The following is a 13,391-nucleotide window of genomic DNA, read 5'->3' on the forward strand; positions in this document are numbered from 1 at the left end:
TACATGCTACAAGCTTTGCACTACACACTACATGCTCCATGAGACAAGATACAGGATACTTGATATATGTACTGGCAGGTTTTGTGTCTCAACTTGACACAAGCTGGAGTTATTATAGAGAAAAGAGACTCCCTCGAGAAAATGTCTCCATGAGATCCAGCTGTAAGGCACTTTCAGAATTAGTGATCAAGTATGGGAGGGCCCATCCCCTTTTGTGTGCCATCCCTGGGCTGGTATTTCTCAATTCTATAAGAAAGCAAGATGATCAAGCCAGGGGAAGCAAGCCAGTAAACAGCACCCCTCTGTGACCTCTGCATCAGCTCCTGCCTCCAATTTCCTGCCTCATGTGAGTTCCTGTTCTAACTTCTTTTGCTGATGAACAACAATGTGAAAGTGTAAGCTGAATAAACCCTTTCCTCCTGAAATAGCTTTTTGGTCATGATATTTTGTGCAGGAACACAAACACTGACTGCGATAATATATGACATATACTATAATATTTTATGCATAATGTATAATATTATATATCATATACAGTATATACTATATGCTAAACACAACATATTATATACTATAAACTGTAGGCTATACATTATACACTATGTAATATATAATATGTAATTTGTAACATGTAATGTGTATTATAATGGTATAATTATAATATATAGTATATGATGTATAAGGTGTTATGTGTGATGTGTAATGTATAATAGAATATGAAGCGCTCTCTTAGACCTATAAATTATCTAGACATAGATTCTTGGCCCAATAATCATGCCAGGTATTGGTTTCATCATTTGTAGGAAAATTAAATCCAATCAGGAAATAACATGTGACATTGATAATGTTCATATGACTATTGTACTCCTGGATATTTTCTGGACCAATTGTTATTATGGCTCATAGGATTCAGAGCTGAGTATGATTAATGACATTAGATTGACTTTTGAAAAGTACTTTCTAAGAAAGAAGTAGCTGTTTAAAAATCCAGTCTGCACTGTTGTCACATTCATTAGTAATCATTTCAAAATGAATCTGAAAGACATGTAAGTCACATGGCTTGTGTCAGGATGGCAAGACACTCAAGGCCATCCTGTACAAATCACTGAAAAATCAGTCTGTTCTATGAAGAGGAAGAAAGGGCTGAGGGGAGTGGAATGGAGAGGACAGGACAGGACAGAAGAGAGAGGAGGGGCAGGGCGGGGTGGGGCAGGGTGGGGCGTAGCGAGAAGAACTGATGACAGGAAATGAGAGGATTTCAGAAAGATACTTTTGGTATGAGATGGTGGTAGGGATATGAAAAATGTGAGAGAGAATGACTGGCCTATCCAGCAAAGGAAGCTCATGAAACAGGTTCTTGATTCATAGACTATAGACATATTCAACAGGAAACAGGAGGTCAGGACAGGCCACTCTAATAGTAAATGACAGAAGGATGAGGATGAGGAGAACATGAAATAAAAGGACACAAAATGAAAAGTTCATAAACCAGAACAGAAAATGTGAATGTAAGAAAGGGAATTACTTGAAGATGGGATGGTTGATAGAATTTCATGACACAGGAAACTGGCAGGCATGACTTATTAAAATGCATTGTACATATTTATGAGGTTTTTTTAAGGGACAAATCAAATTAATATAAAATATGTTTTCATTCACAATTTATGTCAAGTGATTATTTAAATATGAGGCAATCTACACTGATTTAAATTAAATATTTCCTCACATTATCATTCCTGTAAAAGAAATCGGAGTACATATAAAAATAGATAGCTCTGATATACATCCTTTGCTTACATTTATTTATTTATTTATTTATTTATTTATTTATTTTTTTTTTTTTTTTTTGCTTTGCTACATTTATTGATATTGACGGCAAACAGCCAAGGAAGGTTTCTCTCTCTCTCTTTCCTTCCTTCCTTCCTTCCTTCCTTCCTTCCTTCCTTCCTTCCTTCCTTCCTTCCTTCCTTCCTTCTCTCTTTCTTTTCCTTCTCCCCTCCCCTCCCCCTCCTCCCCCTCCTCCTCTTCCTCCTCTTCCTCCTCTTTCTCCTCCTTTTTGAAGGGAAACAACCCAAGAGAGTGGAATCTGTGAATGTTTTCCAGGAGAAAGGTTTTATGTGATATTTAAAAATAGACTTCCTGCAAGGAGATGTCAGACAGGTGCATTGCTTCTTTAAATGCCTGGAATTTATGAATAGTTAATTCATTTAAAAAAAACAATCACATACATGTTTATATAAATCATACACACAAACACATGCTTGCCAGTTCCCCTCGAGGAGAGGCTGCAGCTAGTTCAAATTCAGCCTCTTTCTGACACTGGAGATGGATCGCATGTCTGAGCATGCATGTGCGTGTTCACCTGTAAGTGTGCATGTTCACCTGTGAGTGTGCATGTTTGTGTGTGTGTGTGTGTGTGTGTGTGTGTGTAGTCCCTTCTGCGTTACTCTGAGGATTCCTAACTCATTTCTTTCCACTCGAGTTGGGTAAAGAAATAAAAGCCAGAGAGTCCTCTGTAATTAAGAGCTCACTGCTACTGGTGATGTAAGGATTGAGCTCTTGGTGAGTCTGACATTTTATCTTTGAGGCTGGTTTTATTTCCTTATGTCTTAAATTATGAGTGAATGTTTTCCCTATTGCTTACTTTCCCTATAAGTAGTCCTTTCAGCTACAAAATCATTACTTTCTTAATAGCTACCAGGCAATAAAGAGAGATGTCTCTTTGGAAGACAGAGGGTGTGCATTTCAACAACTCTCAATTCATCATGATTTCCCAACAGCAGAGACCAAGGGAAAGGTAGCATAAAAAGCACAGAGGAAGTTAGCATCCAGGTTCTGCTTCTGGATGGAGGGGTCCAGTTCACAATAACTCAGGAATTTAACAGGCAAATCAAATCAAACTGATCCCTTACAGTTAGAGTCTCTGCTAAGCAAGACCTTTGCTTGGTCTAGTTGTAGCAACCTGTGTCCTGTGCCTCTTGACCCCTGCACTGCAGTTTTCTGGGGACTTTTTCAGAGGAGGTAGTTGAGCTCATGGCAGAGAAAGCACCTTTAGGGACATCTCCTGTGTTCTTGCGTCTCACAGTCTGGTTTAGTTCTGAGCGTGGAAGAGCTGGCCTTGCCTGGATGGAGCCAGTTTATTATTTCCATGGTGATTCCAGGAGGCAGAAGGAGAGAGTGGGGAAGAAAAAAAGATTTAATGTGGTGGACACTCTGCTGCTGGGGCTCCTCCATCCACCGTCCTGGGCCTTGTTCCAGGGCCTCCTGGGCTTTCCTTCTGGGAGGACTGGAGAACTGACAAGCTCTGCTTTCCAGTGACTGTTGGCTGCCTCGGGGAAGGGGATGACTCTCTTCTGCTCCTTTTCTTTGGGGCTCTTTAGTACCGGGAAAGCTCTTGTGCTACTTGGGGGAGGATTGCATTAGGAGGGAAGTCTGACCTTTCTTTTTTTTTTTTTTTGAAGATCCCATGATGCTTTAATTTACATTTCTTTTTTTTCTTTTTTTTTTTTAATATTTTTATTACATATTTTCCTCAATTACATTTCCAATACTATCCCAAAAGTCCCCCATAGCGCCCCCCACTTCCCTACCCACCCATTCCCATTCTTTTGGCCCTGGCATTCCCCTATATTGGGGCATATAAAGTTTGCAAGTCCAATGGGCCTCTCTTTCCATTGATGGCCGACTAGGCCATCTTTCGATACATATGCAGCTAGAGACAAGAGCTCCAGGGTTCTGGTTAGTACATCATGTTGTTCCAACAATAGGGTTGCAGATCCCTTTAGCTCCTTAGGTACTTTCTCTAGCTTCTCCATTGGGAGCCCTGTGATACATCCAATAGCTGACTGTGAACATCCACTCCTGTGTTTGCTAGGCCCCGGCATCGTCTCACAAGAGACAGCTATATTTGGGTCCTTTCAGCAAAATCTTGCTAGTGTATGCAATGGTGTCAGCGTTTAGAAGCTGATTATGGGACGGATCCCTGGATACGGCAGTCTCTAAATGGTCCATCCTTTCATCCCAGCTACGAACTTTGTCTCTGTAACTCCTTCCCTGGGTGTTTTGTTCCCAATTCTAAGAAGGTGCACAGTGTCCACACTTTGGTCTTCATTCTTCTTGAGTTTCATGTGTTTATCAAATTGTATCTTATATCTTGGGTATCCTAAGTTTTGGGCTAATATCCACTTATCAATGAACACATATTGTGTGAGTTCTTTTGTGATTGTGTTACTTCACTCAAGATGATGCCCTCCAGGTCCATCCATTTGGCTAGGAATTTCATAAATTCATTCTTTTTAATAGCTGAGTAGTACTCCATTGTGTAAATGTACCATAATTTCTGTATCCATTCCTCTGTTGAGGGACATCTGGGTTCTTTCCAGCTTCTGGCTATTATAAATAGGGCTGCTATGAACATAGTGGAGCATGTGTCCTTTTTACCGGTTGGGACATCTTCTGGATATATACCCAGGAGAGGTATTGCTGGATCCTCCGGTAGTACTATGTCCAATTTTCTGAGGAACCGCCAGACTGATTTCCAGAGTGGTTGTACAAGCTTGCAATCCCACCAACAATGGAGGAGTGTTCCTCTTTCTCCACATCCTCGCCAGCATCTGCTGTCACCTGAATTTTTGATCTTAGCCATTCTGACTGGTGTGAGGTGGAATCTCAGGGTTGTTTTGATTTGCATTTCCCTGATGATTAAGGATGTTGAACATTTTTTCAGGTGCTTCTCTGCCATTCGGTATTCCTCAGGTGAGAATTCTTTGTTCAGTTCTGAGCCCCATTTTTTAATGGGGTTATTTGACTTTCTGGAGTCCACCTTCTTGAGTTCTTTATATATATTGGATATTAGTCCCTTATCTGATTTAGGATAGGTGAAGATCCTTTCCCAATCTGTTGGTGGTTTTTTTGTCTTATTGATGGTGTCTTTAGCCTTGCAGAAGCTTTGTAGTTTCATGAGGTCCCACTTGTCAATTCTCGATCTTACAGCACAAGCCATTACTGTTCTATTCAGGAATTTTTCCCCTGTGCCCATATCTTCAAGGCTTTTCCCCACTTTCTCCTCTATAAGTTTCAGTGTCTCTGGTTTTATGTGAAGTTCCTTGATCCATTTAGACTTGACCTTAGTACAAGGAGATAGGAATGGATCGATTCGCATTCTTCTACATGTTAACAACCAGTTGTGCCAGCACCATTTGTTGAAAATGCTGTCTTTCTTCCACTGGATGTTTTTAGCTCCCTTGTCGAAGATCAAGTGACCATAGGTGTGTGGGTTCATTTCTGGGTCTTCAATTCTATTCCATTGGTCTATTTGTCTGTCACTATACCAGTACCATGCAGTTTTTATCACAATTGCTCTGTAATAGAGCTTTAGGTCCGGCATGGTGATTCCACCAGAGGTTCTTTTATCCTTGAGAAGAGTTTTTGCTATCCTAGGTTTTTTGTTATTCCAGATGAATTTGCAGATTGCACTTTCTAATTCGTTGAAGAATTGATTTGGAATTTTGATGGGGATTGCATTGAATCTGTAGATTGCTTTTGGCAAGATAGCCATTTTTACAATGTTGATCCTGCCAATCCATGAGCATGGGAGATCTTTCCATCTTCTGAGATCTTCTATAATTTCTTTCTTCAGAGACTTGAAGTTTTTATTATACAGATCTTTCACTTCCTTAGTTAGAGTCACGCCAAGATATTTTATATTATTTGTGACTATTGAGAAGGGTGTTGTTTCCCTAATTTCTTTCTCAGCCTGTTTATTCTTTGTGTAGAGAAAGGCCATTGATTTGTTTGAGTTAATTTTATATCCAGCTACTTCACCGAAGCTGTTTATCAGGCTTAGGAGTTCTCTGGTGGAATTTTTAGGGTCACTTATATATACTATCATATCATCTGCAAAAAGTGATATTTTGACTTCATCTTTTCCAATTTGTATCCCTTTGATCTCCTTTTGTTGTCGAATTGCTCTGGCTAGGACTTCAAGTACAATGTTGAATAGGTATGGAGAAAGTGGACAGCCTTGTCTAGTCCCTGATTTTAGAGGGATTGCTTCAAGCTTCTCACCATTTACTTTGATGTTGGCTACTGGTTTGCTGTAGATTGCTTTTATCATGTTTAGGTATGGGCCTTGAATTCCTGATCTTTCCAAGACTTTTATCATGAATGGGTGTTGGATCTTGTCAAATGCTTTTTCCGCATCTAACGAGATGACCATGTGGTTTTTGTCTTTGAGTTTGTTTATATACTGGATTACGTTGATAGATTTCCGTATATTGAACCATCCCTGCATTCCTGGGATGAAACCTACTTGGTCAGGATGGATGATTGTTTTGATGTGTTCTTGGATTCGGTTAGCAAGAACTTTATTGAGGATTTTTGCATCAATATTCATAAGGGATATTGGTCTGAAGTTTTCTATCTTTGTTGGGTCTTTTTGTGGTTTAGGTATCAGAGTAATTGTGGCTTCATAGAATGAGTTGGGTAGAGTACCTTCTGTTTCTATTTTGTGGAATAGTTTGTGAAGAACTGGGATTAGATCTTCTTTGAAGGTCTGATAGAACTCTGCACTAAACCCATCTGGTCCTGGGCTTTTTTTAGTTGGGAGACTATTAATGACTACTTCTATTTCTTTGGGGGATATAGGGCTGTTTAGATCATTAACCTGATCTTGATTCAACTTTGGTACCTGGTATCTGTCTAGGAACTTCTCCATTTCATCCAGGTTCTCCAGTTTTGTTGAGTATAGCCTTTGGTAGAAGGATCTGATGGTGTTTTGGATGTCTTCAGGATCTGTTGTTATGTCTCCTTTTTCATTTCTGATTTTGTTAATTAGGATGCTTTCCCTGTGCCCTCTAGTGAGTCTGGCTAAGGGTTTATCTATCTTGTTGATTTTCTCAAAGAACCAGCTCCTTGATTGGTTGATTCTTTGAATAGTTTTTCTTGTTTCCACTTGGTTGATTTCACCCCTGAGTTTGATTATTTCCTGCCGTCTACTCCTCTTGGGTGAATTTGCTTCCTTTTGTTCTAGTGCTTTTAGGTGTGTTGTCAAGCTGCTAATGTGTGCTCTCTCTAGTTTCCTTTTGGAGGCACTCATAGCTATGAGTTTTCCTCTTAGAAATGCTTTCATTGCGTCCCATAAGTTTGGGTATGTTGTGGCTTCATTTTCATTGAACTCTAAAAAGTCCTTAATTTCTTTCTTTATTCCTTCCTTGACCAAGGTATCATTGAGAAGAGTGTTGTTCAGTTTCCACGTGAAGGTTGGCTTTCTATTATTTATTTTGTTATTGAAGATCAGCCTTAGTCCATGGTGATCTGATAGGATGCATGGGACAATTTCAATATTTTTATATCTGTTGAGGCCTGCTTTGTGACCAATTATGTGGTCAATTTTGGAGAAGGTACCATGAGGTGCTGAGAAAAAGGTATATCCTTTTGTTTTAGGATAGAATGTTCTGTAGATATCTGCCAGATCCATTTGGTTCATAATTTGTCTTAGTTTCACTGTGTCCCTGTTTAGTTTCTGTTTCCATGATCTGTCCATTGGTGAAAGTGGTGTGTTGAAGTCTCCCACTATTATTGTATGAGGTGCAATGTGTGGTTTGAGCTTTACTAAAGTTTCTTTAATGAATGTGGCTGCCTTTGTATTTGGAGCATAGATATTCAGGATTGATAGTTCCTCTTGGAGGATTTTACCTTTGATGAGTATGAAGTGTCCCTCCCTGTCTTTTTTAATGACTTTGGGTTGGAAGTCAATCTTATCAGATATTAGAATGGCTACTCCAGCTTGTTTCTTCATGCCATTTGCTTGGAAAATTGTTTTCCAGCCTTTCATTCTGAGGTAGTGTCTATCCTTTTCTCTGAGGTGAGTTTCCTGTAAGCAGCAAAATGTTGGGTCTTGTTTGTGTAGCCAGTTTGTTAGTCTATGTCTTTTTATCGGGGAGTTGAGTCCGTTGATATTAAGAGATATTAAGGAAAAGTAATTGTTGTTTCCTGTTATTTTTGTTGTTAAAGTTGGCATTTTGTTCTTGTGGCTGTCTTCTTTTAGGTTTGTTGAGGGATTACCTTCTTGTTGTTTGTAGGGCGTGGTTCCTGTCCTTGTATTGGTTTTTTTCTGTTATTATCCTTTGAAGGGCTGGATTCATGGAGAGATAATGTGTGAATTTGGTTTTGTCGTGGAATACTTTGGTTTCTCCATCTATGTTAATTGAGAGTTTGGCTGGGTATAGTAGCCTGGGCTGGAATTTGTGTTCTTTTAGTGTCTGTATAACATCCGTCCAGGATCTTCTGGCTTTCATAGTCTCTGGTGAAAAATCTGGTGTAATTCTGATAGGCTTGCCTTTATATGTTACTTGGCCTTTTTCTCTTACTGCTTTTAGTATTCTATCTTTATTTAGAGCATTTGTTGCTCTGATTATTATGTGTCGGGAGGTGTTTCTTTTCTGGTCCAGTCTATTTGGAGTTCTGTAGGCTTCTTGTATGTTCATGGGCATCTCTTTCTTTAGATTTGGGAAGTTTTCTTCTATAATTTTGTTGAAGATGTTTGCTGGTCCTTTGAGTTGAAAATCTTCATTCTCATCCACTCCTATTATCCGTAGGTTTGGTCTTCTCATTGCGTCCTGTATTTCTTGGATGTTTTGAGTTAGGATCTTTTTGCATTTTACATTTTCCTTGATTGTTGTGCCGATGTTCTCTATGGAATCTTCTGCACCTGAGATTCTCTCTTCCATCTCTTGTATTCTGTTGCTGATGCTCGTATCTATGGTTCCAGATTTCTTTCCTAGGGTTTCTATCTCCAGTGTTGCCTCATTTTGGGTTTTCTTTATTGTGTCTACTTCCCTTTTTAGGTCTAGTATGGTTTTGTTCATTTCCATCATCTGTTTGGATGTGTTTTCCTGTTTTTCTGTAAGGACTTGTACCTGTTTGATTATGTTATCGTGTTTTTCTTTAAGGATTTGTAACTCTTTAGCAGTGTTCTCCTGCAATTCTTTAAGGGATTTTTGTGCTTTCTCTTCATTGTCTTCTGCCTGTTTAGCAGTGTTCTCCTGCATTTCTTTAAGTGTGTTATTAAAGTCCTTCTTGAAGTTCTCTATCATCATCAGGAGATATGCTTTTAAATCCGTGTCTAGCTTTTCCGGTGTGTTGGGGTGCCCTGGACTGGGCGAAGTGGGGGTGCTGGGTTCTGATGATGGTGAGTGGTCTTGGTTTCTGTTAGTAAGATTATTACGTTTACCTTTCGCCATCTGGTAATCTCTGGGGTTAGTTGTTATCGTTGTCACTGTTTAAAGATTGGAGCAGATGGTACCCCGGTGCTGGTCCAGCCGGAAGAGGCCTGTGGTCCTACTCAGGCCGTTTTTCTGCTTCCCTAACTAATGTAGTCTCTGGTCCCGCGTGCAATTGGATTGGAGCAGAAGCTGTGTTCCACTCTCCAGAAGTCTTAAGATCCTGTGGTGGGTGTTGTGGGTAGCTGGTGAGTGTCAGCTGACCCTGCGCCCCAGCTGCCCAGGTGCTTTTCTGACCGGAAGAGGGTTGTGGCCCTATGTAGGCCGGATTTCTCTCTCCCCAACCAGAGCAGTCTCAGGTCCCGCGTGATTGGACTGGAGCAGAAGCTGTGTTCCACTCACCAGCAGTCCCAAAATCCTGCGGCGGGGGTCTTGGGTAGCTGGCGGGTGTCAGGCAACCCTGCGCTCCCGCTACCCTGGAGCTGATCCGGCCGGGTGAGGCCTGTGGCCCTACTCAGGCCGGTTTCTGCTTCCCTAACTAATGCAGTCTCAGGTCCCGCGCAATTGGATTGGAGCAGAAGCTGTGTTCCACTCACCAGCAGTCCCAAAATCCTGCGGCGGGGGTCGTGGGTAGCTGGCGGGTGTCAGGCAACCCTGCGCTCCCGCTACCCAGGCGCTGATCCAGCCGGATGAGGCCTGTGGTCCTACTCAGGCCGGTTTCTGCTTCCCTAACTAATGCAGTCTCAGGTCCCGCGCAATTGGATTGGAGCAGAAGCTGTGCTCCACTCACCAGAAGTCTTAAGATCCTGTGGTGGGTGTTGTGGGTAGCTGGTGAGTGTCAGCTGACCCTGCGCCCCAGCTGCCCTGGTGCTTTTCTGACTGGAAGAGGGTTGTGGTCCTATGTAGGCCGGATTTCTCTCTCCCCAACCAGAGCAGTCTCAGGTCCCGTGTGATTGGACTGGAACAGAAGCTGTGTTCCACTCACCAAAAGTCCCAAAATCCTGCGGCGGGGGTCGTGGGTAGCTGGTGGGTGTCAGGCAACCCTGTGCTCCTGCTACCCCAGCACTGATCCGGCCGGATGAGGCCTGTGGCCCTACTCAGGCCGGTTTCTGCTTCCCTAACTAATGCAGTCTCAGGTCCCGCGCAATTGGATTGGAGCAGAAGCTGTGTTCCACTCACCAGCAGTCCCAAAATCCTGCAGCGGGGGTCGTGGGTAGTTGGCGGGTGTCAGGCAACCCTGCGCTCCCGCTACCCAGGCGCTGATCCGGCCGGATGTGGCCTGTGGCCCTACTCAGGCCGGTTTCTGCTTCCCTAACTAATGCAGTCTCAGGTCCCGCGCAATTGGATTGGAGCAGAAGCTGTGTTCCACTCACCAGCAGTCCCAAAATCCTGCGGCGGGGGTCGTGGGTAGCTGGCGGGTGTCAGGCAACCCTGCGCTCCCGCTACCCAGGCGCTGATCCGGCCGGATGAGGCCTGTGGCCCTACTCAGGCCGGTTTCTGCTTCCCTAACTAATGCAGTCTCAGGTCCCGCGCAATTGGATTGGAGCAGAAGCTGTGTTCCACTCACCAGCAGTCCCAAAATCCTGCGGCGGGGGTCGTGGGTAGCTGGCGGGTGTCAGGCAACCCTGCGCTCCCGCTACCCAGGCGCTGATCCGGCCGGATGAGGCCTGTGGCCCTACTCAGGCCGGTTTCTGCTTCCCTAACTAATGCAGTCTCAGGTCCTGCGCAATTGGATTGGAGCAGAAGCTGTGTTCCACTCACCAGCAGTCCCAAAATCCTGCGGCGGGGGTCGTGGGTAGCTGGCGGGTGTCAGGCAACCCTGCGCTCCCGCTACCCTCTTATTTATTTATTTATTTAGTGGCGGTGGCTTTCCCCTGAGCACTCAGGATCTGATGGCTGGAACAGAAACCTGGTATATATGTGATTGTGTTTTAACAGTTTCTTTACATTTCAGAAAACTTTTAAAATGGAGAATTTTATGATTGCTTTACTATAAATAAAATCTGTTCTCTAATGTTGGAATCGATTCTTTTTTTTTTTTTCTTTTTTTTTAGTGTCAGCACAAAGGAAAAAGTCATCATTTTGAGAAATGAAATATTACTTATAAGTTATCAGTTTCATCTTTGCCTTGATGCTTCTATTCTTGCAAGACAACATTTTTATAATATCACTTCAGCCTTTCACTTTATCTTTAAATGTTGAAGCAGATCAAAATAAACTGCCTAAATTGTGGAATTAAAAATAATCCACATTTGGCAAAATGGTTCCGCTGGAAAGGACTCTTGCTACTAAGTCTGACAGACAGAATTAGATCCCAGAAACCCACATGATATAAAGAGAGAAACAACAAATGCCAGGACTGCTATCTCTCAGACTTACAGATATTGTGGAGAACAAAAACTTGAACTATGTATCAGTATAAAATTATTCTTTTATTTACTTATTCATCGTGTGTGTGTGTGTGTGTGTGTGTGTGTCCATCTGCTGCTATGCTCATGTGGGCTTCTGGTGTGAAGAGAGAGAGAGAGAGAGAGAGAGAGAGAGAGAGAGAGAGAGAGAGAGAGAGGAAGGAAGGAAGGAAGGAAGGAGGCAGGGAGGGAGGAGCAAGCAACATTGAGAACTATTCAATGTGTATGAATCAGTTGCTAACCTATACTAACAATAGCTGCACTGAGAAATTATGAGTGTGCTCCCATTCACAATAGCACCTAAGAAAGTAAAATACCCATGAATAAATCTCTTTAAAATGAAAAATTTAAACCTCTGAAAACAGCGATAATGTCAGTAAATAATAAAAAGTCATTTCAGGCTTGTGGATTGCTATAATTAAAAAATATAAGGGTAACTATATTAACAAAGATGTTCATAGGTTCAATACAATCTCAACCAAAATGCCTATTTCATTTTTCACAGAAATAAAAAAAAATCTATCTTAAATTAATATGAAAATAAAAGAGACTACACATATTTTTAGGTTTGGAATGGTAATACTTCCAGCATTGTTCATTTTGCTCAGGATTATTTTCTGAAACTCTGGAGTCTACTTTTGAAATGAGTCATGTATCTATCACTTTACACCAAAACTTAGTTCAATCAGATCAGATACCCAAATATGAAGACTGAAATACATTAAAAAATGGAGAAGACACAGACAACATAATAATTATTCTCAGTACAACTCATTTGCCCAAGAATGAAATCCTGCAATTGACGTTGGAACTTCATAACATTTAAAAGCTTCTTCACAGATAACAAAGCAATCAAATTACTAAAGAGGAGGTCAAAGAATGTGAGAGAATCGTTGCTATAATATGACAGAGGATTAAGACCCAGAAGATATAAATAACTCTAATTACAAAGCACAAAAAAAAAAAAAGAGTTTGTGACCAACTCAGAATATTTGTCTAGGATCTGGACAAATTTCTCAAAACAAGAAAAAAAAAGTTTGGAGTACTACTCAGCTACTAAAACTACATAAAATTCTTAGGCAAAAGGATCGGACTAGAAAATATAATTCTGAGTGAGGTAACCCAGTCACAAAAGAACACACATGCATGCACTCACTGTGGATATTAGCCCAAATGCTCAGACTTGCCAAAATACCATTCACAGACCACATTAAACTCAAGAAGAAAGACCAAAGTGTGGATGCTTCGGTCCTTCTTAGGAGGGGGAACAAAATACTCATGGGAGGAACTACGAAGACAAAGTGTGGAATAAATACTGAAGGAAAGGTCATCCAGAGAGTGTCCCACCTGGAGATCCATCCCATATGCAGACACCAAACCCAGAGAATATTGTGGATGCCAAGAAGTGCATGCTGACAGGAGTCTGATATAGCTGTCTCCTGAGCGGCTCTGCCAGAGTCTGACAAATACAGATTTGAATGCTTGCAACCAACCACTGGACTGAGAACAGGGTCTCCAATGGAGGAGTTAGTGAAAGGACTGAAGGAGTTTGCAACCCCCTAGGAAGAACGACAATATCAACCAATCAGACCCCCCCCTCCCAGAGCTTCTAGTGGCTAAGCCACCAACCAAGGAGTACACATGGAGGGACCCACGGTTCCAACCAGATATGTAGCAGAGAATGACCCTCTTGGGCATAAATGGAAGGAGAGGCCCTTAGTCCTGTGAAGTGGTGCCCCAGTGTAGGGGAACACTAGAGAGG

Source organism: Mus caroli, unplaced genomic scaffold (genome assembly GCF_978045245.1).
Source record: "Mus caroli unplaced genomic scaffold, Mus_caroli_1 scaffold_16, whole genome shotgun sequence".
NCBI classification, from domain to species: Eukaryota; Metazoa; Chordata; class Mammalia; order Rodentia; family Muridae; genus Mus; species Mus caroli.